Raw genomic sequence first — 26,721 nt, 5'->3', positions numbered from 1 at the left:
ATTTCTATTTATGTTCCCTGTAGTCTCTAAACAAAGCTATAAGCTTAACTTTTTTAGTAAAATCCTTTTGCTATAAATATATGAACGTGCTCCTTATCATTGCATTGTCTAATAACACTAAGAGAGTAAATATCTGAATCAGCATAAACTTATACTTATACCTTTAATTATTTCAATATACTTTTCTATTACAAATTCATCCACTCGTTCCTCAATTAGTCAACCTTAACCTCAACAGTTTCCAACAGCTGGAAAGCCGCGCGTCGGTTCTCTTCGAATTGAAACTTCTTGGACGGTTCGTATTACGTGATTGCCGAGCGACCGAATAATGGCCGACTTCCGGTCGGCCGAGAAACACGCGACGCTTGAAATGTTGTTATTAGCCCCTTATTTGCTCAAGGAATGTCATCGGCTTCTTTCAACGGTCGTGAAATACCATTCAACCCGTCAGGATACGCACTCGGCCACGTTCTGCCCCGTTTCCTTCTGTTGCACATGGGTTTCATCGCTTATACACGAGAATTACAGGTTTCTTGACGCCAGGCAACTCGATGTCACGGATGTCGAACGGAGCGGACGTTGTCACGTGAAGATGAGCAGCGCAACGTCTCGAATATGGCGGTTTGCTAACCGAATCGATGGCAATGGAATTCCAAGTTACCGATCGATGCGCTGCAATTTGCGGTGGCAAGTGGCGAAAGTAAACAGTGTACGCGTATTTCCAGGCCACGTTAGAACTTCGTTTGCCGACGCGAACTCGCTTTACCCAAACGACACGTCAGTCAACTTCCGATCGAGCGAACTTTTTTTGCTTCGAGTCGTTCGCCCGAATCTTAGCTGCTTTCGCACGAACGAAACATATCGGGTAACAGCAATAATTGGTCAGCTTCTATTACATCAACTGCGATTACTATATGGGGTGTAAGTACTACTGCGTAGTAAATACTACTGCGCGAACAGATCTAACAATAAGACGCAAACAGCAAGGACACGCTGTCACGCTTCGCGATCGATACAACCTCGAAACATTACTTGTTACGTATTTAAGAACAAATGTTTCGTGCAATTCTCTTACACGAACTCCTATCAACTGAACGAAAAATCATCGCTGATGAGAACACCTTGTATCTCTGATTACATCAACAAGCTTGTGTATGGGTTCGTAGAAGCCACGTTTTACTAGAAACTGTTTGTTCCCCGACAAGTTTGGACAAACGCAGTTCCACCGTAGTATGGCTCTTGAAGGAACGCGTGTGGGAATAAAAGAAGCGGTTGAACAACATTTTTACAGCGAACGGTATAACTGAATACAAAGCCTTAACTCTGAATCTGTGTAATTAGATGGAGAAATTTATTGGAAGTAGAATTGACCAGCTTAGAGATGATCGAACATATTAATGCGATGTGTATTGTATATTTTTATATAAGTCAACACACACGATTTTGATTGCTCATTGTGTTTTAGATTTGTGTTTTAGATATTTAAGATATGTAAATATATTTTTTTTTTATTCTATTCTATTCTATTCTATTTCTATTCTATTTATATAAATATATATCTTTTTTCTATTGTATTCTATTTTATTCTATTTCTATTCTATTTTTATATATATATAAATCTAATACACAATGAACAATGAAAATCGTGTGTGTTGACTTTCGTGTAATTGCGCAAATTGTTAATTGCTAATAGCAGCAAATGCGATTGTTTCTACGGCAAATGTTGCAAGTTTCTACCGTTCGATTTTTCATCGCTGCTGCTGTCGTCACTCGCAATACGCTTGGTTGTTTCATTGTGCTCCGTAGGAAGTAATCTACCGACGTCAAAGCTAGAGATCGTGATCGCTGGAAGAATTGTCCAACGCTGTCCTTAATTAACAGGTTGTACGTGGCTACAGTTAGTTGAGCGGTAATGTACGTATTAAAAAATAAAACGCGAAGCATTTAAAGGTTGTCAAAGCTTATCTACTCGTCTTGATACTTTCGAAGCTTGGCGTAATTTTAAATTCGAAAATAATTCAAGTACACTTTTTTTTATCCATATGAAATATTGTCGATTGTTAAATTGAAATTTTCGAAATAAATCGATATCGTCAAAGCTTATCTACTCGACTTGATACTTTCGAAGCCTGACGTAATTTTAAATTCGAAAATAATTCAACTACACTTTTTTTATCCATATCAATTATTGTCGATCGTTAAATTGAAATTTTCGAAATAGATCGATATCGACAAATTCGTCGTATTATACGTAAAATAATATTTTGATATTTTTCCAAGCATCGTGTTTTGTGAGGGAAAAACACATTGTACGTGGATGCAACGAAACTTCAACAAAGTTAAATATTCTCGCGGAGAAGGAAGTAACAAAGCCGCGAAATGAAAATTATACAGTGGTAGAATACATTAAAGCTGTGCTTACAATACGCTATCGTGGACGAGACCAAACGTTCCTTTTAAATCACGCATAAATCTTTCGCCCCTTTGTTGAAGATTTCTACACAGGCAAATAATTGATGAGCCTATAGGAGCACCTTTATACCGGCAACAGAACAAGAAAGAAAAGTTTCTGATTCTTATGCGTGACGTGTAAAGAGAACGGTGGCACGAAGCATTAACTTCCAGACAACTAGGTTATACAATCTGGCAAATAAACAAATTAGCTGAGAATACATTTCAAAAATTCATTTCGAACGCTGTCTATCGATTTGAACTTTATTAACGCAATAGTTCGGTACAAACGTAAAACACATTCAAACGCAGATCTCAACTTTCCTTTAAACTTTGAATCTTCAGCAATTTCTGTTCATTTTATTTATCAATTTCTAAAACCCAAGTTATATTTATCGCGTTTGCAACTAAGTGATTTTTTAATTAATTATTAACGCAATAGTATGGTACAAACGTGAAACAGATTCAAAGCAAATTTCAACTTTCCTTTAAACTTCAAGTCTTCAGCAATTTCTGTTTATTTTATTTATCAATTTCTAAAACCCAAGTTATATTTATTTCATTGGCAACTAAGTGATTGCGGATTTTGTCAATAGGTTGTATTGACAAAATCCGCAATCACTTAGTTGCCAACGCAATATACAAAAATTCGATTTTTATTTCTCTTTGGTCGCTAAAACGCGGAGAACTTTCGTGTGTAATCAGGTTTGTTACGCGAAACGCTTTGAAATCTCATTAACGCTGCAACCAGACACGTGATTATTACAATGAAATTTGCAACTGATTTGATATTGTACGTAAAAGTATTACCAAATTTTACCATTACCATTACCATTATTATTTATATATTTATAATTAGCATTATTACTTATATATTTATAATTACCACTATTACTTATATATTTATAATTACCATTGTTATTTATATATTTATAATTAACATTGTTATTTATATATTTATAATTACCATTGTTATTTATATATTTATAATTACCATTATTATTTATATATTTATAATCACCATTGTTATTTATATATCTATAATTACCATTGTTATTTATATATTTATAATTACCATTATTACTTATATATTTACAATTACCATTATTACTTATATATCTATAATTACCATTCTTATTTATATATTTATAATTACCATTCTTATTTATATATTTATAATTACCATTCTTACTTATATATTTATAATTACCATTCTTACTTATATATTTATAATTACCACTCTTATTTATATATTTATAATTACCATTCTTATTTATATATTTATAATTACCATTCTTATTTATATATTTATAATTACCATTCTTACTTATATATTTATAATTACCATTCTTACTTATATATTTATAATTACCACTCTTATTTATATATTTATAATTACCATTCTTATTTATATATTTATAATTACCATTCTTATTTATAACAATATGCAACGTATATTTATAATTACCATTGTTATTTATATACTTATAATTACCATTCTTATTTATAACAATATACAACGTATATTTATAATTACCATTGTTATTTATATACTTATAATTATCATTCTTATTTATATATTTATAATTACTATTATTGTACGTATTATTATTTACCAAAATACACTCGGCAAACATCACCGACGTATTTGAACAGTCAACTACTCGCCATATCGATAAGCCATAAAATTTAGCAAGACCATCATCCACGCTAATTACGTGTTTAAGACTATTATTCATAGCGTATACTAATTTTTCACCAGCGACAAGCGTATGTTCGCCATAAACATCTCGTAACTTGCACGCGTATAGATTTTCAGATCGCTTTCAAATCTTATTAGTCGTGTCCGATCGCTGTGCTAATGAAATTTCAAAACGTTTCGCATAAAACACGTAATATACTCGTAAAATGTTTCCACGAGTTGTTGTTGCAATACTTTGACGAAGCTGTGTGCACGTAATGTTTCCTACGATTCGCGTATGATTTGATCATAAGGTTTCACGGGGCTAAAGAAACGTCAGGTTCTTATTCCATTTGATATAAAACCACCGCTTCCGGCGCGCTTCTTCCTCCGTTCTTCTGCAAAGTACGCTTCATAACTTACCAATTAGGACGAATTTGCCCGTAAGAAACGTATCGAAATAAATGGCTTCGTGTAAAGCGGCCACCCTGCTCGCCTGATTTAAGCTCAACACGGTTTTTTCGCCGAGAACAGGGTGTAACATTTGTTGCCATCGAAGGGCCAACGAAACGTGGCAAAACAAATTGCACCATCGGCCGGAAGTCGGTGCAAGAAAAGGCCCGTTTTCGACCTGCCGCTGCTCGCTCTTCGAATTTTCCATCCCGCGTACCTTGCAAAACCAACTCTTTAATTTACTTTTTAACTTTCGCTTAGAGTTTCCGGGGCATTCGATCTCGCCACGTCGTGTCGATTACCAGCGCAAGCAATGTTTTATCACGTTATCAGTCGGTCACATTTGCAAGAATTTTTAACTGATTCTTAGAATTAGGGCGCTTTCACGTTTATTAAAACACTGAAATTTTGCTTCGGTTAATACTTCGCGTTAGAAAATACACGTAACGCGAATGAGATAACACGCGGTGGTAAAGTAAAGTAGGAAAGGAGCATCCAATTTGTACGAAACATTAGGAGCCTTAGCTGGCCACTGTTCAAATTTATATTCGGCTGTTGTTGGGTGATTTTCACGTCGGATCTTTCGCAAACTGAAACTCCTATAAGAAAATCACGCACGTGCTGCGATTAATCGTTCGATAAGCGTGATTTATAGCCAACTGTTTCTTCTTTAACTTGCTTAGCTAATGGTTGGAAATGGGACGAAACGTAGAGCGAGGTGGCTGCACGGGGACAAGAATTTCGAATTATACGAAGCGTGGAATATATTTGAAGTGTGTAGCGTATGTTGCAACTTATAAAGGGTGTCATGAAAGTAGCATACAGATATACTTTTTGTTAACAATTTCTCGAGTCTTTGTTAAATTATGTACGGAATATCACATAGGGCAAATGAAATGCTCTGGCTGCTTTAAAGATGCCCGCTCTTTCGAACCATTTTCCCTGACATTTTCACTCGTTTTCTAGCCAAGAGACCTCGCCACGAAAATTCTTTGGTACGTCAACTACGGTAAAAATAGTTGCAAATTTTCAATCGCGCGAAAAATGGTCGTCTTCGACGGAAAATTTCTCGCCAGCCAGTTTCTGTTTCAGCAACGAATAATACACTTTCGCCACAGCCACACGTTGTTGAGGCGTGGAACGAGCCATAGTAAAATTTTACGGTCACATTGCACGTCTGTTAATCGATGATCGATGCAACTAGATGAAAAGAAACGGCGGTGAAAGAAATACGTATCGCCTCTTCTGTGACGCCCTGTAGCTGTTTTAGAAAATAACACTTCCTTTTTCTACGCGCAGCAACGCCAGGAATATTTTCAGCAATCTTTCACCGATAAATATTCGCGAAGATTAACACTAGAACTCCCACGCCAGTCAAATTGACTGGGTTTACAATTTTATTTTAGTTACAATCTCAATTACAACGATGTAATGAACTTCGCAACGATAACTAGAAGAATAACATAACGAATTTTATTTTGTTTTTCATGTATTCAAACTGAAAATAACTTTGTATCAAGGCTACTTATACCAATACCAGTGAAGATGACTGGTATTTGTCAAAGTGTAAAAGGATCCTGCAATCTGTTTATCAAACCCCAATTAACCAATTTCCTCGTTTTCTACAACTTGCCACGCGTTTTTCAAATTTTTGCTGCGTATCATTCGACATGACGATATCAGTTATCAGGAAAATCCCGGATCGATCGCTGGATGCTAACGCTAGAAATACCACAGCATTCAAAATGACTGTTTCCACAATTTTATAAACGTTCCAACTCTCGTTTAGGGATCATAATCGCAGATGGATTAGTAATACCAAAAATATACTACATAACATGGAATTGCTTCTGTAAGAAAGTAACAGATAAATATAAAAATATTCTATTATTAGGTATTTTTAAAAACCAGATTTTCATTTTCACTGGTTTTGGTAGAAGTAGCTTCGTGTTAACTATCGGCAGTTCCAGTGCTAAATACTTTAATTTCTTAGCGCAACACGCTTTGTAAATACAAAGAGACACAATCTGGCCAGGGAAAGTGAAATTTGATCGCGTCGTGATATTGTACGGTAGCTGCCGTAAGGAAAATCCTTCTAATTCCCAATTTTCTAATCGATTTATACGCGGTGAGAAATAAATAAGCGTCCATAGATGTTCGAGTGGTAACGTACGTCAGCTGCGTGTTATCAGAGCTTAGTTTCTAAGGACGAGACACCCTGTGTGTTGGATAACCAGTCGCTTGAATCATCGGCTTGAAAAATAAAGGAAAACTGTGGATATCGCTAAACTTATCGTAATAAACATTTACCATACTCGTTTTTCCTTTTTTCTTTTTTTTTTTTTTGTACCAGGTGGTGTAATTAGTCGCGATAAAAATATTTCTGCGAGAGAAACTTGTTAATCACGTGAGAAATGGCGATATTCTAAAGGGGTGAATTTTCCAATAAAATCGACGCTTTTTGTTTCGTTTCTCATCGTACACTGTTATTTCGTATAGTTTCTACATTATATTGAACATTCTAAAAATAATATTATAATATGCTAGAAACTCTAATATTCCAAGGGGATTTCTTCTACTAGAATTATTTATTCTTTATAATTGTATGGCTTTATCGCGGAACGTTAGTTTGAATATTCCAAGATGATCATTTCCCCTTGCTCGTATTTTCTTTTTCAAAATAAAACCACCACTTTTCCTTCGAGCTTGTCGTTTTACTTAGAAGTTTCCTATTCTCATTTCGGTATTTTATCTTTCACACATTTTCATTCGGCTTGAAACTGTATACTTGTTAATTTGCTTTATTTGGCTTATACTTTGCATGGCGATATTTGGAGGAAATACTTTTTAAAAATCACTTTTTCGTCGTTAGAATACTGTACGAGCGAGAAAAAGTTATACGAACGAAGAGAAATAAATTGTAAATGTATCATTTATAAATAATACGTTTATAAATAACAAATAGCATAGAATTCATGTAAATGTATGATAATTGTATAAAAATAACGTGACGCTATAATGAAAAATTAAAACCATTGATTCTATACTTAATGATAATCCTGATTAACGCGCTAGACAAAAGTAATTATTTTCAAATTTGCATAAAGTTAAACGAACAGCAATTCAATGGAAAGCAGACATAACGATGGTTATTTATTCGAGGGAAGCTTCGCGAAACGTGAGAATACGTGGATGTAACGAAGTAAGTGCAGAAGATTAAAATCGTTTTAATCGGCTGAGCATCGATTTATCGAATATTTCTTGTCGTATCACGACTATTCCTTTGAAAGAAGTTCCATTTGTTCGCTTACGCAACGATATCGCGGTGAAAGCAGCCGTCGGACAAGAAAATTCCACCAGTTGACTATTATTTTTGTTAAACTTACGATCGTTTTACTGGGCGACAGCGTTGAATATTTTTCGAAAAACCTTTCACGCGGTTTGCTACGACACGAGTGCTTTTTACAGCAAAGAGATTTCTAAATTTTGCTGGTTGTCTCGATAAGAAACCGAGTCCGACGGATGGAGAATTCGATCGCTGACATCGTGAAAATGTTCCATTGGTTTCGCTCCGTGTTAATTTATTTCATCGACAATGTACTGTATTTCTATGAAATTACTTTCTCTACCGTGTTGTTCTGATAAAATGAAGATTACAACATAGTCGAAATGATTTCTTCCTTTCTCGATCATTTTCCAAGCCTGATGATCGATGATGCTCAACTGGAGGTATTGGCTTGGCAACTAAGTGATTGCGGATTTTGTCATTAGGTGGTATTGAGAAAGTTGTCACTTAGTTGCCAACCCAATAAATGCAACAGGAAGCACAAATAAGGATACCTTTGGATTGTCGATATTTCAAGTTTCTCAACTAGAAACAGATCGATATGTCTTGTTGATATAACATTGTCAATATTACACAATGACGTTGAGAAGGTAAGAAGATAGCAATGGAAGATCAATAGGCTAAATAAGGTAGATAAATACACAGATGAAGGAGAACTGTGGCAAATATGTGAAAAAGTCAGAATGGATGAAACACGTGCAAACACAATGTTAAATGAATGTTCTAGTCTGGACCAAAGATATTTGAAAATAAAAATAACAGGCAAATTGTGGCAAAAATAATAGACTGCGCCACTTGGCACAGAGTGCAACGACAATTGGAGCAATGAAAATCAGCAGAATGAATGAGGTAGACAAATACACAAATGAAAGAGAACTGTGGCAAATTTGTGACAGGAAAAATTCAGAAGAAAACACTGTATAGCGAAACTGGACCAAAGATACATAGAAATAAAAATAACATATGTACCATTTAGCACAGAGTGCAATGACAATTGGGGCAATGAAAATCAGCAGAATGAATGAGGTAGACAAATACACAGATGAAGGAGAACTGTGGCAAGTATATGACAGGCAAAAATCCGCTAAACACTGCTAAAACACTGTTCAATGAATAGCTAGTCTGGACCAAAGATATTTAAAAATAAAAATAACAGGCGAATTGTGGCAAAAATAATAGACTGCACCACTTGGCACAGAGTGCAACGACAATTGGAGCAATGAAAATCAGCAGAATGAATGAGGTAGACAAATACACAAATGAAAGAGAACTGTGGCAAATTTGTGACAGGAAAAATTCAGAAGAAAACACTGTATGGCGAAACTGGACCAAAGATGGTACCATGTACCATTTGGCACAGAGTGCAATGACAATTGGAGCAATGAAAATCAGCAAAATGAAAAAGTAGACAAATACACAGATGAAGAAGAACTGTGGCAAATTTGTGACAGGAAAAATTCAGAAGAAAACACTGTGTAGCAAACCTGGACCAAAGATGGTACCATGTACCATTTGGCACAGAGTGCAATGACAATTGGAGCAATGAAAATCAGCAAAATGAAAAAGTAGACAAATACACAGATGAAGAAGAACTGTGGCAAATTTGTGACAGGAAAAATTCAGAAGAAAACACTGTGTAGCAAACCTGGACCAAAGATGGTACCATGTACCATTTGGCACAGAGTGCAATGACAATTGGAGCAATGAAAATCAGCAAAATGAAAAAGTAGACAAATACACAGATGAAGAAGAACTGTGGCAAATTTGTGACAGGAAAAATTTAGAAGAAAACACTGTGTAGCAAACCTGGACCAAAGATACATAGAAATAAAAATAACATATGTACCATTTAGCACAGAGTGCAATGACAATTGGAGCAATGAAAATCAGTAGAATGAATAAGGTAGACAAATACACAAATGAAAGAGAACTGTGGCAAATTTGTGACAGGAAAAATTCAGAAGAAAACACTGTGTAGCAAACCTGAACTAAAGATATATAGAAATAAAAATAAGAAAAATAGAAAATCACGGAAGCTAAGTTGGACGAGGTTGTAAAAACACTGGTTCGTACAGAGCGCAGTGAGAATTGGAGTAATTTGTCGAGAGAACTGAGATAGCGTGTCTTCGTTTGGGACCATGTAACGTAAAGTGCTAGCAGTGAGACTCAAAGAAATAGTACAAATAACACGAATCAACACTGTATCAAAGAAAGATTACTATAATACGTCTTATCTATGCTTCTGTACTACCGCTTATTACTTAGTTAACACAATAATAATAGCAACAAATAATAAGAAAATATAAATTCAGTAAGAAACATTAGAATATCAGAAATAAAATATACAAATGAAAACGCAAAATTCTAAATAAAACGAGAGCTGCGAGGAGTTCCAGTCAGGAAATTGACTTCGATTATTAGAAATAATAAGCTAAAATAAACATGCTCGTTTCCGATATTTGTTTTATTCTCGTTATCGATGGATCGGTACTCTATACGTACGTATATTCACGTGGAGCTGTAAAGAGGAAAGAAAACACCGACGGTTGGGAACAAGGGCTGGCTCGTAACGAAACACACGAATTACGTCGATATCCTTGTTACCATTAGATCGTAAATGCTTATGCGCGCGATACATGCGATATTCGTGCACGTAAAATACGGAAAAATATGCAAAGCGCATACGATAACGCGCGTATAAAACGTTATCCACAGCTGTTATTGATTCTAACGTTTCAATGAATTTGTGGTTTATTGGTAGCGAGAACGCGATTAGCCGAGTGTCTACACATTGAGATGCGACAGTACTCGTCAAGTAGAAATTTGTACAAAACATTTGTACAAGTATTTCTACTCTGATAATTTGCTGCTTTAATGTTTGAAATTAATTTGTTAAATTAAATTAAATTTCCACGATTATCAGCATCTCGATCTTATCCCAATACTTTTCGATTTTCTTCTAAGTACGAAGTGTCCAAGAGTTGCAGATTTTTTTATTATTATTTTTTAACGCTAATTGCACGTTTATACGCGTCAATCTTTTTTTTTTTATTAAATAAATATATGCATTTACTTTGCTATGTTTGCGGACAACGCTCATTGCCTTGGTAACTGACCATCGGCCATCCTGTTCGTCGGTTTGCCTCGAAGCTAACGCTCTTTCGTTATGAGGCTTCTCGAGATAAGAAACACGAAAAAAGAAGTCGCAAACGGAGAATATAATTTACTGCGCGCTTGAAGATAATTTGCTCGGCAGGCGAGATAGCAAAAGGTAAATATTTAACATCTTCTTAAATCGGAAACAAATTTCTCTGTAATTAGACTCTACCTTGCTATCAACTTTCTATAAAAATACGCCTCCGCACGATCTACTTTTCAACGAACCTTCCAAGTGCATAATATAAAATCGATCGTTTGATAGATCAAGCGTACGTTCATAATCGCTGTACGTTGTTCTCTACGTCGAACTCGTTGTATTCGTTTGGCAACTAAGTGATTGCGGATTTTCTCATTGGGTGGTATTGACAAAAGCCGCAATCACTTAGTTTCCAACCCAATATTTTAATATAATTATATCTTATATATATTATTCTCTTTCAGTAAAAATTCGCTCACCTAACGACTCTAACTTCAATTTAAGTTTGTAATTATTATCCAAAAAGTTCGACGTTTAATATTGGCTTGGCAACTAAGTGATTGCGGATTTTGTCATTGGGTGGTACTGACAAAAGCTGCAATCACTTAGTTTCCAACCCAATATTTTAATATAATTATACCTTATATATATTATTCTCTTTCAGTAAAAATTCGCTCACCTAACGATTCTAACTTTAATTTAAGTTTGTAATTATTATCCAAAAAGTTCGACGTTTAATATTGACTTGGCAACTAAGTGATTGCGGATTTTGTCATTGGGTGGTACTGACAAAAGCCGCAATCACTTAGTTTCCAACCCAATATTTTAATATAATTATACCTTATATATATTATTCTCTTTCAGTAAAAATTCGCTCACCTAACGATTCTAACTTTAATTTAAGTTTGTAATTATTATCCAAAAAGTTCGACGTTTAATATTGGCTTGGCAACTAAGTGATTGCGGATTTTGTCATTGGGTGGTATTGACAAAAGCCGCAATCACTTAGTTTCCAACCCAATATTTTAATATAATTATATCTTATATATATTATTCTCTTTCAGTAAAAATTCGCTCACCTAACGATTCTAACTTTAATTTAAGTTTGTAATTATTATCCAAAAAGTTCGACGTTTAATATTGGCTTGGCAACTAAGTGATTGCGGATTTTGTCATTGGGTGGTATTGACAAAAGCCGCAATCACTTAGTTTCCAACTCAATATTTTAATATAATTATATCTTATATATCTTTATAAGTTATATAATTTCCATTTTATATTTTGTATTATTATATAATTACGTGAATATAGAAATTTAATATTTCTAAACACATATAAACGGCGTTAATGTTAACAATAAATTACGAATATATGAATTTATCATGGCCACATAATTCAGAAAAATATGGCGCACCGTTATCAAACGAAGAAACCGAAGTTTGTTGGACAAAGTTCAGGATTTTCACTTCGTTTGACCTGAATAGTCAGCAAACATAAATCCAACTGTTTTTGGACAACACAGAAATTAGTTTCCAACTGCTGTGGCAGCAACGACGGTTCTTCCTTGACAATTTTCAACGACGCAATGCAAAAAGCAATATTACTATTTATCGAGAAAATCTCGACAAACTTACATAGAAAACTGTTGTTATTTCTATATTCAGAGATAGGATCACAATAGTTATTACAATATTGCACGGATAAATCTATCACACCGTTCTGAGCCGAAAAAACCTTTGTTGCACACGTTTACATGGTCTAGGAAAAAACAAAGGAGCATCTAAAAACTATCGATCGAGTCTATCGATTGCATCTAGAACGATCTTCTAGTTACTGCTTTTTGTAACTAGCGCATCCGCATGTAGAGGGCGAGCGCGAACTCACGTTGTCATTTTCAACAAAAACTTTGCATAGAAAAACAGATGATCGCGTGTTTAGAAATACTCGGAACGATGAAAATGAATAACCTAACAATAAAATTTTCTACGATCTTACCAGTTAGCACGAGCAAAGTTGATTGTTTCCCGATTACAATGATCATAGGTTAATGCGTGTGTACATAAGATCGCGCTGGTATCGGAAGAAATCACAGCATACAACACGACATCAAACTATCGTTCTTTTCAATTATATCACGTAAATAGCTGTTCTTAACCCGAGTGCAGTGCGAAGAAATCCATTTAACACAGACTTAATAAGAGCATCGCAATATCGTCCTAAATGTTCAACGACCGTGAAGAAACAGATGTTATATATAGCCAGGGAAAATTAGAAAAATCTTTGACGTAGAAACTGAAATAACAATTCTTAGACGGTGGATTACGTTTCGAGAAATTCGATGAATTATGGATGATGAAAAATGATTAAAGTTAAGTAATTTAACAGGCAACGCTATTCCGAGATGTCTATATATACACAGTGTACATGTTAAATATTCTTCCCACGTAATACCTTACATTTTAACTTGGAACAAAACTCCTGTGTGTTCTAAATATAGCTATCGCTAGAGGATCAAGAAAAAAGAAAGATAAGAACTTATTAATATTAATTAGACAAACAGGCACGCGGAACGGGCAAACAAACAAACAGGAAGCCCGAGGAACAACGAATCGTTGGCTGCGTTCTCTGATTTTCAAAACAGATATCTATGTTCTGTGTATTTGTATGTATTCCGTTTTTTCCTCACTCGTTTACCGCTAGATCTATCGGTTTTTCATCTGGCGAGCACGAGCCGTGTACAACAGCCGTAAACAGACGCTTGAAAGAAGAGAACCGGCCATTTAAATTCGACACGAGGATCCCGGGCGATGGCTACCGGACGCTGATAACCAGATAACGTGCACTCGTCTAATTAACGAAAACACGTGCATTTAATTTAAACAAATGTTCAGTGCGCACGGTGGTTGAATTTGACAACATTTCATGGCATAGAATTAAGCTGTTGTATTATACTTTTTTAAGATGACAAAAATAAATAAAAAAATTTTTTGAAATCGGATCAAACGACGTGCTGTTTTTCAGAAGTTAGAACAATTGTTTTACTGGATAAAATAATTTTCAGAAAATTCCGATTGATCGAGATGGCGAAGAGAAAAACAAGGGATAATTTTCTTTACAACTTTTCTAGCCTGTAAGGGAAACTTAAACAACGCGTTTTCAAGAGTTATGTCGCGACTGATGATGTAAAAATGAGTCAAAAAGAGAGAAAACAATTTTTTCGTAGGACGGGAAAATTCAATTTCCGAGAAAATCGAACTTAAGCATGTGACGAGTATACTTGAAACTTGGAACAAATCGAAAATTCAGAATAAAATTCTTTTATAAAATTCTTTGTTTTCGAGAAAAACAAATTTTTAAATGTATCGTCCATCGAACTTTATCTTCTCGAAAATGAGGCCTTAAACAAGTAAATGTTATTATCTAGCTTTTTTTCGTACCTAGAACAATCTCCAGTTGATGAAAGAGTAGTTTGCGCTACTTAGCCAAGTTCAGACGTACGCGAGAAATTTTCAAGCTCGTTTTTCTCAGCATATTCTCTCTGTCTTATTCTATTCAAGGGGTTAACCCTTTGAGTGCTGACTACTCGCGGCCTATGTCGTCCGTACGGACGGCGCGCGTCTAGCGCTGACGATCGCTGTGGACGGAATACTTTTTCGTTAGACTGAACTCTGTCGATTGACTATTCAAAGCGCAAATCGTAATAAGTTATAGTAATTCTTTTGCACGAGATTAAATGATTCAAGAGCGTTATTTTTTAGTTATTTTTAATTATTTATTGTAAACATTGAAATTTACAGTTAACTAGAATTTGGGTAATAAACTAGAAAACAATAAACTAGAAAACTAAATTTAGTAAATATAACACAAGTTAATAATTTAGTTGTGTGTGAAAAATTCAGTGCTTGAGAAAACTAAAAAAACCAGATGTAGAGTTTTCTTACAAGTGGTGACCACTTCAAGAATAACGAGGCACCATTGGCATTTGTTTACTGCCGTAAGGAATGCATTTATATTTATTTCACACAAACGTAATAGTATTACTTCTGCGTAGGTGTTCGGAAAAATTGAAAAACCCATACATGCGTCCTTAGCCCATGCCGGGCACTTACAGAAAGCGCATATATATGTCCTTAGTCCACACCGATAGCTTTCGTCAGACACCTATATGCGCCCACAGCACTCAAAGGGTTTTAAACATCGATCGGAAGAGAATTATCCGCCGATCTGTAATCCGCGAATCGCGACATAATTGTGTAAAATGCGTTGCTTAAATTTTAAAATAAAGAACGATCTTTACGATTCCGATCGATCGCAATTTTCTCAGAATGTTTTTCCTACGCGTCATCCAGCAAACTGATGCTCGTAGTTTCGAGGAACACGTCGGTCGTTTGGTCCAATTTGAAAAGAATTGTTCTATTTTAAAAAGTATCCACGACTGTGATTAATCTTTCCGAAATAAATGTACACGTTATTTTAGATTTACACAAGCAGAAAAAATATTTCCACGAGTATCGGTTTGTTTGATTTTCTCGTTTGCTCGGTCCAACTTACACGACGTCAGACGGTAGGTTGTGAGGTTTCAGGCTGCAAGGTAGGTTATTTAAAGTCGTGAAAACTGTGACGTGAATTAAACTCAGCCGGCTCTTGCAATTCACCGTTACTCACGACTTTCGAGCTTCCTCAACTATAAAGTGTTTTATAGCGTGTCAACGTCACGCTGATGTTTTCCAAATTAACACTTGCTTCTGCAAACCGATTCTTTCCTATGAATAAATCAATCATATCGAGCAACGTGTCTATCTGTTATTGCTATTCCAAATACCATGTTACAGAGTATTTTCAGTGTATCGATATCAATCTATTAAAAGTCAGGCAAATAGAAAGTCATTAAAAAAGCACGCACAACCAAAGGTCGATCTAAACGTAACGCGATAATATTGGGTTGGCAACTAAGTGATTGCGGATGTTGTCATACCACCTAGCGATAAAATTTGTAATCACTTAGTTGCCAACCCAATAATAGCTCGATCGTACGACACAGATTCGTCGATTACATGAGAAACTGTTAAAAATGACAGCGTGCATTCGCGCTCGCCATCTGTATGCAGATGCGCTAGTTACAATAAATAGTAACTAGAAGATTGTTCTAGATATAATCGATAGATTTAAGATATTCTTTTCTTTTTATTCCTAGTCCATGTAAGAATGTGTAATAAAGATTATTCAGCTCAGAGTGGTGTGATAGATTTATCCGAAGAATAAACTAATAGCTATTGTAGTCCTACCTCTAAATACAGAAATAACAATAGGTTATGAGTTCAGGTACGATAAATAGTTATTATTTTATTGAAAATATTATTAAAAGTAATAATATCGAGGAGCGCAGAAGATAACCTAAAAACCAAAAAAAAAGCGCGATCGATGTTGTTACCAGTGTTGAATATCATAAAGAAGGCGCTTTATCGAATATATAATAAACGCTTACGTGATGATACAGTTATCAAAAGAATATAGTAATATCGAGCAGGGCGAGTTTAAGTGCTGAAAAGCTAAATAAAGAAATAACAACAGAAACGTTTCTTGTTTTCTGTTTTTTTAAACTTGTGAAATTGAAACGAGTGGAGAACGTGGCAGAAAATTTGTCCCAATTGCAGTCTCGGTTTCGGGAAAATCGAATTTGAAAATCTATCAGGTACAAGTGTAGTTTTATAACTTTGATGAGGTACCTTGAAACTCTGAAAGTAAACACACACAGAGAGAACGTGAAGTTACTTGAAATTTAGGAATTCTAATTTCGTCCTTTTCTCGGAGGATACGAATAAGAGAAATTAAAGAGAAAATATTTGATCGTGGTCGTACGGTATCAAAGGTATAATTAAGAAAACGTTCGTTTTGATATTTAATTAATCGTATTAATTACGTAACTGTCATGTCGCTAAAAACACTTTCAAGTGGAATGACGATAATTAACGGACGATTTTTAGATTTTATTTTCGGTATATAATTACAAGGTGTTTAAAGAAGAGGCCAGCTCCTGCTCGAGCGATTAAATTGGGAAAAGTTTCGCGTAATTAGAATCTGTCGTGTGAATGCAACAAAGTAATGAATCCTCGGGCTTAATTGAACGTAATTAATACCCTGAGAATTCCAGCCTTCTTTCTTATCGTTTCAGCACATTCGCGAAATATGAAATCAATAAAACTCCTCAAATATTCGTATTAATCGTAGGTTATTCTTTTGAAACATCTGCCTTGTAAGGAGAATAAACGACGCTATTTCGTTTAACGCGTATCTTTAATTTCGAAATCGTTTATATTCCAAGAATCGATTTCTCTGGCTGAATTTACCGAGTCGTATGAAAAACGTTCGAAGCAAACGAGAGAGAATTCTATCGATCAATTCTTCGTTAATTTAAGATCAATAAAAGACGCGAAAAAAATAAACGAACATAAAGAGTTGGAGGAAAAAATAAACGTAAGGATTTTATTATACCGCTAAACATTCTCATTTTCAATTACGGTTCGTCCATTTCCATAAAAAGTTCGCTTCTTCAAACATTTCTACGAACAGTAAAATAAATCAGAGATCAAGCAATGGAAGATTCCATTCCATCAGCAAAGTCCTACTATTGCCAGTTTCCACGTAGCCTAAAGAGTAGCCGTCCGAAAATAAAACAGGCAACGTAAAGAAGCCAATAATGAAATTTGATTACCGTTTTAAAGCACGTCGGCAAATCCTCGCGAGAATATAAAGCACCTAATAAGTGAGCATCCTCTGGCATATAGCAGATTTCGACCGAAATCCCAGTGATCCTCGAAACGAAACAGCGCCCTCTTTTAGCGCACATTCGTACACAAGCGTTTGGGTCTCGTGAAAATTTTTGCAAACCCCAGTTGATGTGAAAAAATCGTCGAGAAGTTGTCAAGATTCTTAGAGACTCGAACAATGGAAAAATTATTGATCGTTACGTGTAAGAAAATTAGTCTTTGTAGAAACTATTTGTCTGAATTTACGCAAACAAGTGTTTCACTTGAACGATCCATTTACGTATATCGCGTTGAATGGAAAATTCGTGCGTTTTTGAACAGATGTCTCTGTATCGTTTCGCTCATAATTCTTACTCGGTTAGTCCCTTGTTCTTTAGTTCCCTAACTTTATTTAGTACATTTGTCGTACTCGCGAGTAGGTAAATTTCAAGCGCTCTGCGTATCTTAGTTGCTAAAACTATTGTTAAAAGCGAAAATGTCTATCAATAAGACGCGTGTTCGTCACGTGGCCGTGCTTTAAAAGTGTCGTAGAGGAATTACAGGTACGGGAACAGTGGAAAGCATTTGTAAAGCATATGGAGAAAATTCGTATGTGATCGACAGATCGAAATATTTTGACTGAGACGAAAGTAACACAGTTGAGGATAATTTGATGGCGATAATCACCGGAATTCGTCGAATTATTTTCGTTTTATTTTTTTTTTTTTCGAATGACTGGAAAATTGAACTTTTTAAAAATTGAAAGATTAAAACGCCCGAAGTTTTCCTGCAACCTGTTGCTTTTTTTCTAATTTAAAGCGTAGCTATTTCCGAAAAATTCGCTAATTTAGCGTTGCAACAGGCTTCTTGCATTCTATACCAAATTCGAAATTAACCTTCCGACGCTGAAACGAATTTCTTTCATTTCGATGTCGAGATGACACTCTTCGTCAGTTACGAGCGCTTAGCGTGCAGCTTCCGTTTGATGTGTCGTAATTTTTCAACATGAGAATGCGGTCGTGTGGTACTCGTATTCCCTGCGACGAGAATAGTCGCTGAATCGAAATATCAGCGATGGAATGCCGATCGAAATGTCCTTGTATCGTAAAAAGTATTATACTTTGGTTTTGTATTTTGTAACTGTCAATGAACATTGTATTTTCGCATATTGACAGCTCTGTGCGCAATGTTTACGTGTAGAAGTTCAAACAGTATCTCTTCATAGTAACTTATGACAGTTTAATAGATAAATTGTAATTTATCGTATACTTGTGTGACACTTACAAGAATTATAGAATTAGAATTAGTATGGAATCTTGCAATATTTTCAATGGTTTTATTATTTTGTCTACGCAGTTTCATAAAATTAGCCGCTAGGTGGCACTGCTAATGAACGGCCACGTTTTCATATTTATAAGAACACTTGCTTCTTTTTGCTTCCTCGGCGTTGAAAGTCTCTTCAACGATTCGTCAACGGCTGAATATTTTCAATTTCCTAGCTAACCTACGCTCTCTGAAAAATAAGTTGTAACATCTGGGTTGGTTGACCACCTGGTGCAATTCCATCGAAAGCTTCACAACGTTGTCATACGTATCCTCTGCCTTTAAAATCCTTCATCACTCATCGGGTCAACTTCATCGCTAATCGTCCTTTTTCTGAATCTGAGTTTCTCACCAAGAATCGCGACCGCAAAGTGTCACGAAGCAAACCATCATCTCGTCTTACCTAACGATCGCCCCTAAGCGAACCAAGTGGCAATATCGATGGTCTATACAAACTCCATCCATCCATCCAGCGATCTCCAAAAATATTGCCGCCGCGAGTGCTGCGAGGCCCATCACGGTGAAGGAGTCGTGCTCTCGAGCAGAGTCGGATCGCGGTCCAAGGTGCCAGGCGTATTCCTGCAAAGGCATTCGATCGTTAGTTAAAGGGCAATCCGTTAAAGGTGCAGAGAGGCGCAGGGGAAGGTTCCCCCGACGCCTGGTACGCACACAATACCCCGGCCGCAGAACAGATAGAGAACGAGGAGAGAAGAGAAGAGAAGAGAACGAAACGCGTCCGGAGGGTCCCGTGCCGGCAGATGAATCCTAAGCAATTTCTCGCTGGTCGGGCCTCTTTGATGCTTTGAACTCTCACCGCGCTAACCGATCCTCCTGGTAATCACGCGGCCCTCGCCACGCCCCGAAAAACACCTTCGATCCTCCAGTCTCTCGCCTCTTGCTCTCTTCTCAGCCTCCTTTGATCCTTTTCTCCGCTCGAAAACACGCTCTTCCTTTTTCTTTTTTTATCCCTTGGCCTCGTCCTATCCTTCTTCGCTCTAAGCTGTAGCATTTACTCTGTTTCTATCTGTTCGCTCTACTCTTCAGTCTCTTCGAAGGTTCTTATATATCTCTTCTCTTTTTTCTTCTCTTCTTGCTCGCTTTTTGTCTTTTTCATTTGCTTTCGTTCGTTCGAGCTTGGATCACATAAGAGGAGAACACTGTTTTCGATGGTTCATCGACGTGTTTCTCGCTACGTGTAGCAGTTCGTTGCTGTGTTTCAGCGACTTCTCCACATCCAAAGGTTTCTCAGGCCGAGTTTACACCAAAGCGGCGATAGCGTTATACCGTAAACAGTTATCGAATTTCACGAATCTGTTCGCAAACTCGTCTACAACGATTCCAAAGTCATCTAAACTCGGTCTGGTCCCCAATCGCGCGATTGCAGCGCCCTTAAGGCTGATTCACACACGGCCAGTAGTTTAAGTAAGTTCAAGCAGCGAGTTGAATTGACGCTTTTCGCGTTGCAGGATCGCCGTGGACGAAGACGAAAACGTTACTTTTCTGCGAATCAACAGCCTAAATTCAGCTCCGCTCGCCCGCCTTGCTCGATTAAACCTGTAGCCGTGTATGAACCAGCCTTTACAGCACTCGGACGTTGGATTTCCGGTTCGACGTGCGATCGCCGGGCAACGAAACAACGCTCGTCCGCGCTTGAATATTCGCAAAGCGGAGGGAAAAAAGGCGCCCGCAGAAGTCGGTGAAAACGCACCTTCACGAGGGCGCGCGACTGCCGACAGTGGCGACTAATGTCTGCACGCGCGAGCGCACGAGCGAACGTGTTTTCTTGGCACCTGTTTCACTCCTCGTTTCGAAGGTTTTTCTGCCTACCGCCACGCTCTGCGTTTCCTCCTTCGCTGGTTTCTTTGGCGAGGGTTTAGGAAGCTGCAGCGCTCCATGATAATACGCCGGAGCTTCCGTTTCTTTTTGTCCGCCTGACTCGTACAGATCGCGCCCTACATATTTATATTGGGTTGGCAACTAAGTGATTGCGAGGTTTGTCATTACCACCTAATGGCAAAATCCGCAACCACTTAGTTGCCATCCTAATACATCGTGATCTTGTGATTCGGCCACGTAGTAGATATTTCTTCACATTAAACAGGTAACTTGCGACGCGCAGCTAAGTATATTCTGCGTATCTACCGCAACAACGAACACGCAGTACAAAACTGTGTAGCAGTGTGAATCCATCTATCCTCGTAGCGACGTGTTGAAATTTACGGTTGTCGTTGAGAAATATACAGCCACTTAATTGTTTTTCACGGAATATAAATCGGTTAGAAAATTGCAAGTGGGAAGGCTCGGCATGAGAATCCTATCGCGGTATATCGCGAGATAAAATTTGTTGTTGAAGGGCAGCGAAAAGATGGGCATCTAAGAAGCGCCAACCTGTCGATCGATAAACTATCTTACATTTTATTATCGTTTTATGTCACGGCAGGAAGGGAGCGCGTTACAACACTCCGTGTTTATTATTATAGCGTCGTTTTATCTTACGAATATTTTGGAATATCATGGAATTGGAAAGGCAGCGACGTGTATCTTAAAAATGGAAAATATGCACGAAAGATGAAAATAAATGGGAAATTGGGATACGTGGGATTGCGGACGTGGCAAATATTGAAAGTAATAAAATTTCAGGTTGATACGATCCCATTACCGCTCATGACGCCATAATCACAACCGTGGGATCTGATTTCAAGCTTTTGATCGGCAATTCCGGAGATTGTATCTCTAACGACCTCGATCGGCTCTTTAATTTTTCCTCCTTCCTCTTCCTTATCCTTCTGTGCGCAGCATCAAACTACATAATCAGTATAAATTATGCATCTTCTTGTTAAAAAAAGCCACGATAAATTTTCGCTTATATAAATTTGCCTGTTCATGTTGCTCTTGCTTTTGCTTCTATAATTATGTCGCTATTAAATAGCTCGCTACAAAACGATTGATATTTTTCCCTCTGTCGTTTCTTCAGTTAAAAGCAACGAACGATCCCTTCTTTCGAGTAGTTATTTTTTATTTGTATTAGAAATCAAATTTACCCGAGCCTGCCTCCCATATATAATCATTCACAAAGAAAACATACAAAAGGAAGGACGGATGAAAACGTAAGGTTAATAAGTTTACAGTAGAAGCCAATAATACAGCAGGGGAGAAAAAAGCGGAATCTCAGATGTTAACCGAACAACTATAATCATTAATCAAATCTCCCTCGCCCTTTTCTCGCTGCCCCGATCCTCCCTCAGCGATAAGTAATTCATTAGGCATTGACTAACTCCATCTGGCCGTCTATTAAGAAGGCCAGCGAGAGGGAAGAACCGTGACCAATTGAGTAAATAATACACGTGAAATTTGAGAAAGTCCGCTGTCCTTCGCTGTGAAACTTGCTGAGAGCGAAACGCAGGATAATAGAAATAATGATCCGTCCAAGAGCTGATTAATTTCAATCTTCCACTGCACGCCTCTCCGTACAATCTGCCACTCTATCGGTTTTCTTCGTCCAAATTTCGCTTCTTCTTCTTCTTCTTTTTCTTCTTCTCTGGTAACGGTATACGTAAACGTTATTGAGACGATTAAAAAATCAACGAGATACCGATGTTCATGTACTTGCGAATTTTGACTGGAAAGTTTAATCGTGTGCATCAATGTATAGAAATTGTGAAAAATATTTCTACGGTATGTCAACGTAATACTTACGGTGTTTAGGAAGTGAAAGGAGTCTGTGTTTAAGCGTCTTTTCTTCCAGGTGTCATCTGGCGCGTATCTGGAATATACGCGTATCCTTGGATTAACCGGTCACTCATTCATCCAGTTGAGGTCGCATAAAGACCGGTTGAAAGAAACTCCGCCGTAATTGCTACCAAAATTGAAATTCCTCCGCGAAATACCAGAAAACAAAAAAGAAACAGAAGAACAGCGGGACATCAAGAGTTACATCAAGACGCTCGTACCAAAATCTAACGACCACCGACAAACCAGGACGAACGAGCGGCCAAGGCAGCAGCGCGAGAAGGCGACGAAGACCCTAGAATAGGATCAAGGACACGAGCAAAATAGCCGGCGAAGAAGAAGACGAAAATCAGCGAAGAACAAGAAGAAGAGGAAAATAGCGGAGGAAGAAACAGGCGAAGACGAAGAGGAGGAAGATGCAAGGAAAGAAAGCAGCACAAAGGGAAGCAAAGGAGAGGCACGAGAGCAAGCAAGATGGTAAAAGGAGGAGAAGGATGCTCCTAATTCGTAGTTCGGGGCGGGGTTTTTTTCGGCGATAGAGAGGAGGAGAGCGAGACTGAGCGTTGGTAAAACAAAGACAGAGCCAGGCACAAAGCGAGCTGAGGTATAAATTGGTTTGTTTGCCGCGGAGATAAAAGGGGCCGCTAAATGTTATCTTTAAGGTGTCGGATCAACGCAAATGTGGCTGAGTTACTCGTAATTATAGTATACACGGGCCGAGACCCTCGCCTCTACCTGCCGCGCCATCGGCCGCCGCTCTCCTCTCTTCTTCTCCTTTCTCTTTCTCTCTCTGCTGCCTCGTTTCAACCCATTGGCGTAACTATCGATCGCGATCCGATCTACGGGTCGAGATACCGACCGACAGAGGCGATACTTGTTTGGTTAGACCGGAATATCCACGGGTGGGGCAACGAGCAGCACCAGGGGCCCATCCTCCCCTCTATCGTCGGACAACCACTTGGCTTGGGTCAGAAGCGATATGCTGTTACTCGCCTTGATATACGCACTCTATGAAGAACTCTCTAAGACAGTCAGTTTATTGGTTTCTACAAGAGGGTGTTTTGTTTAGACACTTACAGATGGAGCTGACGGAATGCTGCAGTTAGAGAGAACATGAGCAAGGAAACGAATTATACTCACGGTTCTTGCGACTTATTGTCATTTAATTCTCTTGATACGCACAGTTCCAACTTCTTCGCTAGACAAACGTTGCTCTCGTTATCGAAACGAGATGCGATGTACGTAGATATATGTACGTAGGTGAGAAGACAGATTAGAATACTTGAAATTTGAATAGCCGACAACTCACTGCAACAGAGGGAGTGACTTGAATAACGCGTTGCTTATGATATGAACCTAGCGTACCTTGAAAATACGCGAACGATTTCTTTTCAACAGAAAAACGGGTCTTTCTTCTTTGTTTACATTTTCTAATATCTGCTAAAAAGAAGTAAAATGTTATTTTTGTGGTACCAACGACGCACAGAATTCCTAAGGGGCGACGATCACCCATCTTAGTACTTCGCCGTGTCACGCGCTGCTTAACGTTGGAGATCGGACGAAAACCAGCGTTTTCAGCGCGCTTTCGTCGTTGGCGCAATTTGTATGTTTTTTTAGCAATATCAACGACACAGTTTGATAAAACTTAAGATGAATGTTAAGTTAAATGAAAATAATTTTAATCAATTTTATTGGCTTTTCCATTGCCAGAAAATACAGTTTTAAATGTCTACGTATACGTGTACATATGTTTCATAAAATATGGATAGAATATAATTAACTATGAGAAGATATATATTATTAACGATTTGTTGGAGAATTATTTCGTTTCTTTCAATGATAACATAAAGGATAGAAAGATACAAAAGCATAGTACTTGTAAAGATCTGATATAGCACTTCCCATTTCCATAAATACAGGCCTTGTAGGACAAAGATAAGGAAAAAAGTAGAAATGTTCGGGAGACCATCTATCTTCAATGGGAAAAAGTTGGTAGATAAAAAAACACAGTAAGGAAGTATACATAAAAAAGAAAGTAGAATACATATATGTAATTATATGTATCCCACGTAGATAATTATTTGCTTTGAGCTTCTATGTTCTATCGACGCTAACGTTTTATGTCTACTAATAATAAAGGGAAACACCGTGGAACATCGAAAATTACCAGTTAACAAGAGCAATAAGGAAATTAATTGTACGACGTAACAAGCATGAATATCTTTTTAAATCAATACTTTGATTCTGCCATGTATAAGATATACAAGCAAAGATATTAATTAAATTACCTGTAACTTAAGTCGATAAATAGAATCGAATACCGTTCGTATTATAAGCATAATATCCAAAGGTAGAAGTGTTAATGATCATTGATTTCTTACTTCGAAATAAAATATAATACGGAATTTACTGTTATAAGGAAAATAAAATTTTTCTGTTATCCAGATACATTTCATACGGATTTCGTATGGAAGCTATGAATTTTATCTGAAATGACAAATACCTCGTAGAAATGACAAAAAAAAAAAGGGAATTCAAATAATTTCCTTTCTTTCCTCCTGTGTTTTACAATCTCCTTCTCCCTAGTTCCTTCGTCGTGATACGAATAAACAACTTTATGGATCTTGGATAATTAGATAAGATTGCCGTAATTATATGCAATTTATGTAACACAATGTAGAGTCTGTTTCATGTAAAATACGTAATAAATTAGAGACTACTTCTGCTGAGTCAATGTACATAATACATTTCTAATTAAATACGATCCTCGAGGTTATTAATAAACTCAAAATCAATTACTGAAATCGTGAATTAGTTATATCGGTTGAAACGTGCGACTGTTTAATTAATTCAGAATTAATTGGACATCACATTATTCGTGATGGATGATTATAATACAGGATTTAAACAGAACTTCTTATCTTGCTGAATATAAGAATTATTTCGCAAGGATAGATCTTTCTTTTTTTCTGAGAAGCGAAGAAATATCCATATTATGAAAAGATACTGAAACCACTAGGTAAAATAAATGGAAATACCGGAAATCGGAATAATTATAATATTCGTATAACATTTAAAACAATGTACATATTTGGCAAAAAAAAAAAAATTCAATTTCAAGGTAAAGATGTATCGTTTTAGTAGATTTATCCTAAACTTCTGGTTTTTGAAGAGATTACGCCAATGGCGGTGCTTTTTATCTCAGTTTCCAACAAGATGGGACTCCCCATTGGTGCGGCTTGAAACAGCCGCGCGTACAGTGGGGCCAACATTATAGTACAAAATAATAATTCATAAATTATACGCGCCGCGACCGTTTAGAGGCTTAGGTATACAGCTCACTGCACATGCAGGTGATTCTGCTGCAGGTATATCAATAAGCTTCGCTAGATATAACGGGTGACTTAAAAACACTCACCTCTTGTGTCTTCTGTCTTATGGTACGAACATATGGGAAAACATTTTAAAGTCATAGTTTAGAATTAATTTTAGAATTCATTCTTGCGTAGATATTGTAATTATCATAATCGTTGACTTTTTTATTATACCAAGCGTAGACTGCTGTAGAAATGAGATATTATTTTTATTTCAATTCTGAAACCCTGTTAATTTTTCAATTTTTCATATAGCAAAAAGGCGTATGTGTTTATATTTAAAAAGAATCGCAAATTAAATTATAAATTAACGAGTAAAATATAATTGTTAGGGTAGTTATCGCTGGCAAAATTTAATTAATTTAACTTTTAATTCTAACTTTTTTATTCAATTGATAACAGGGAAAATTCTTCAAAGTATATCCCCCTTATGGAAAAGTCTTTTATGTATACAGTGTGAAAATATATATATATTTTGTTCT

The 26,721-nt window shown here is 36.8% G+C and overlaps 3 long non-coding RNA genes across 3 annotated transcripts; 1 reads left to right on the top strand and 2 right to left on the bottom strand.

The window, feature by feature from the left end:
* Window positions 1–10,956: 10,956 nt before the first annotated feature.
* LOC126925961 (uncharacterized) lies at window positions 10,957–25,270 on the top strand. Its single transcript, XR_007714196.1, has 2 exons — window positions 10,957–11,202; window positions 22,882–25,270. It is a non-coding gene; the product is annotated as an uncharacterized LOC126925961 (long non-coding RNA).
* On the bottom strand, window positions 16,883–21,319 carry LOC126925959 (uncharacterized). The gene is made up of 2 exons (XR_007714194.1): window positions 19,806–21,319; window positions 16,883–19,715 (listed from the first exon to the last, which is right to left on the bottom strand). It is a non-coding gene; the product is annotated as an uncharacterized LOC126925959 (long non-coding RNA).
* LOC126925960 (uncharacterized) lies at window positions 21,325–23,749 on the bottom strand. Its single transcript, XR_007714195.1, has 3 exons — window positions 23,601–23,749; window positions 22,833–22,899; window positions 21,325–22,755 (listed from the first exon to the last, which is right to left on the bottom strand). It is a non-coding gene; the product is annotated as an uncharacterized LOC126925960 (long non-coding RNA).
* Window positions 25,271–26,721: the final 1,451 nt, after the last annotated feature.

The sequence above is a fragment of the Bombus affinis genome, chromosome 16, assembly GCF_024516045.1.
Source record: "Bombus affinis isolate iyBomAffi1 chromosome 16, iyBomAffi1.2, whole genome shotgun sequence".
Taxonomy (NCBI): domain Eukaryota; kingdom Metazoa; phylum Arthropoda; class Insecta; order Hymenoptera; family Apidae; genus Bombus; species Bombus affinis.
This window is presented reverse-complemented; position numbering and strand designations above follow the sequence as displayed.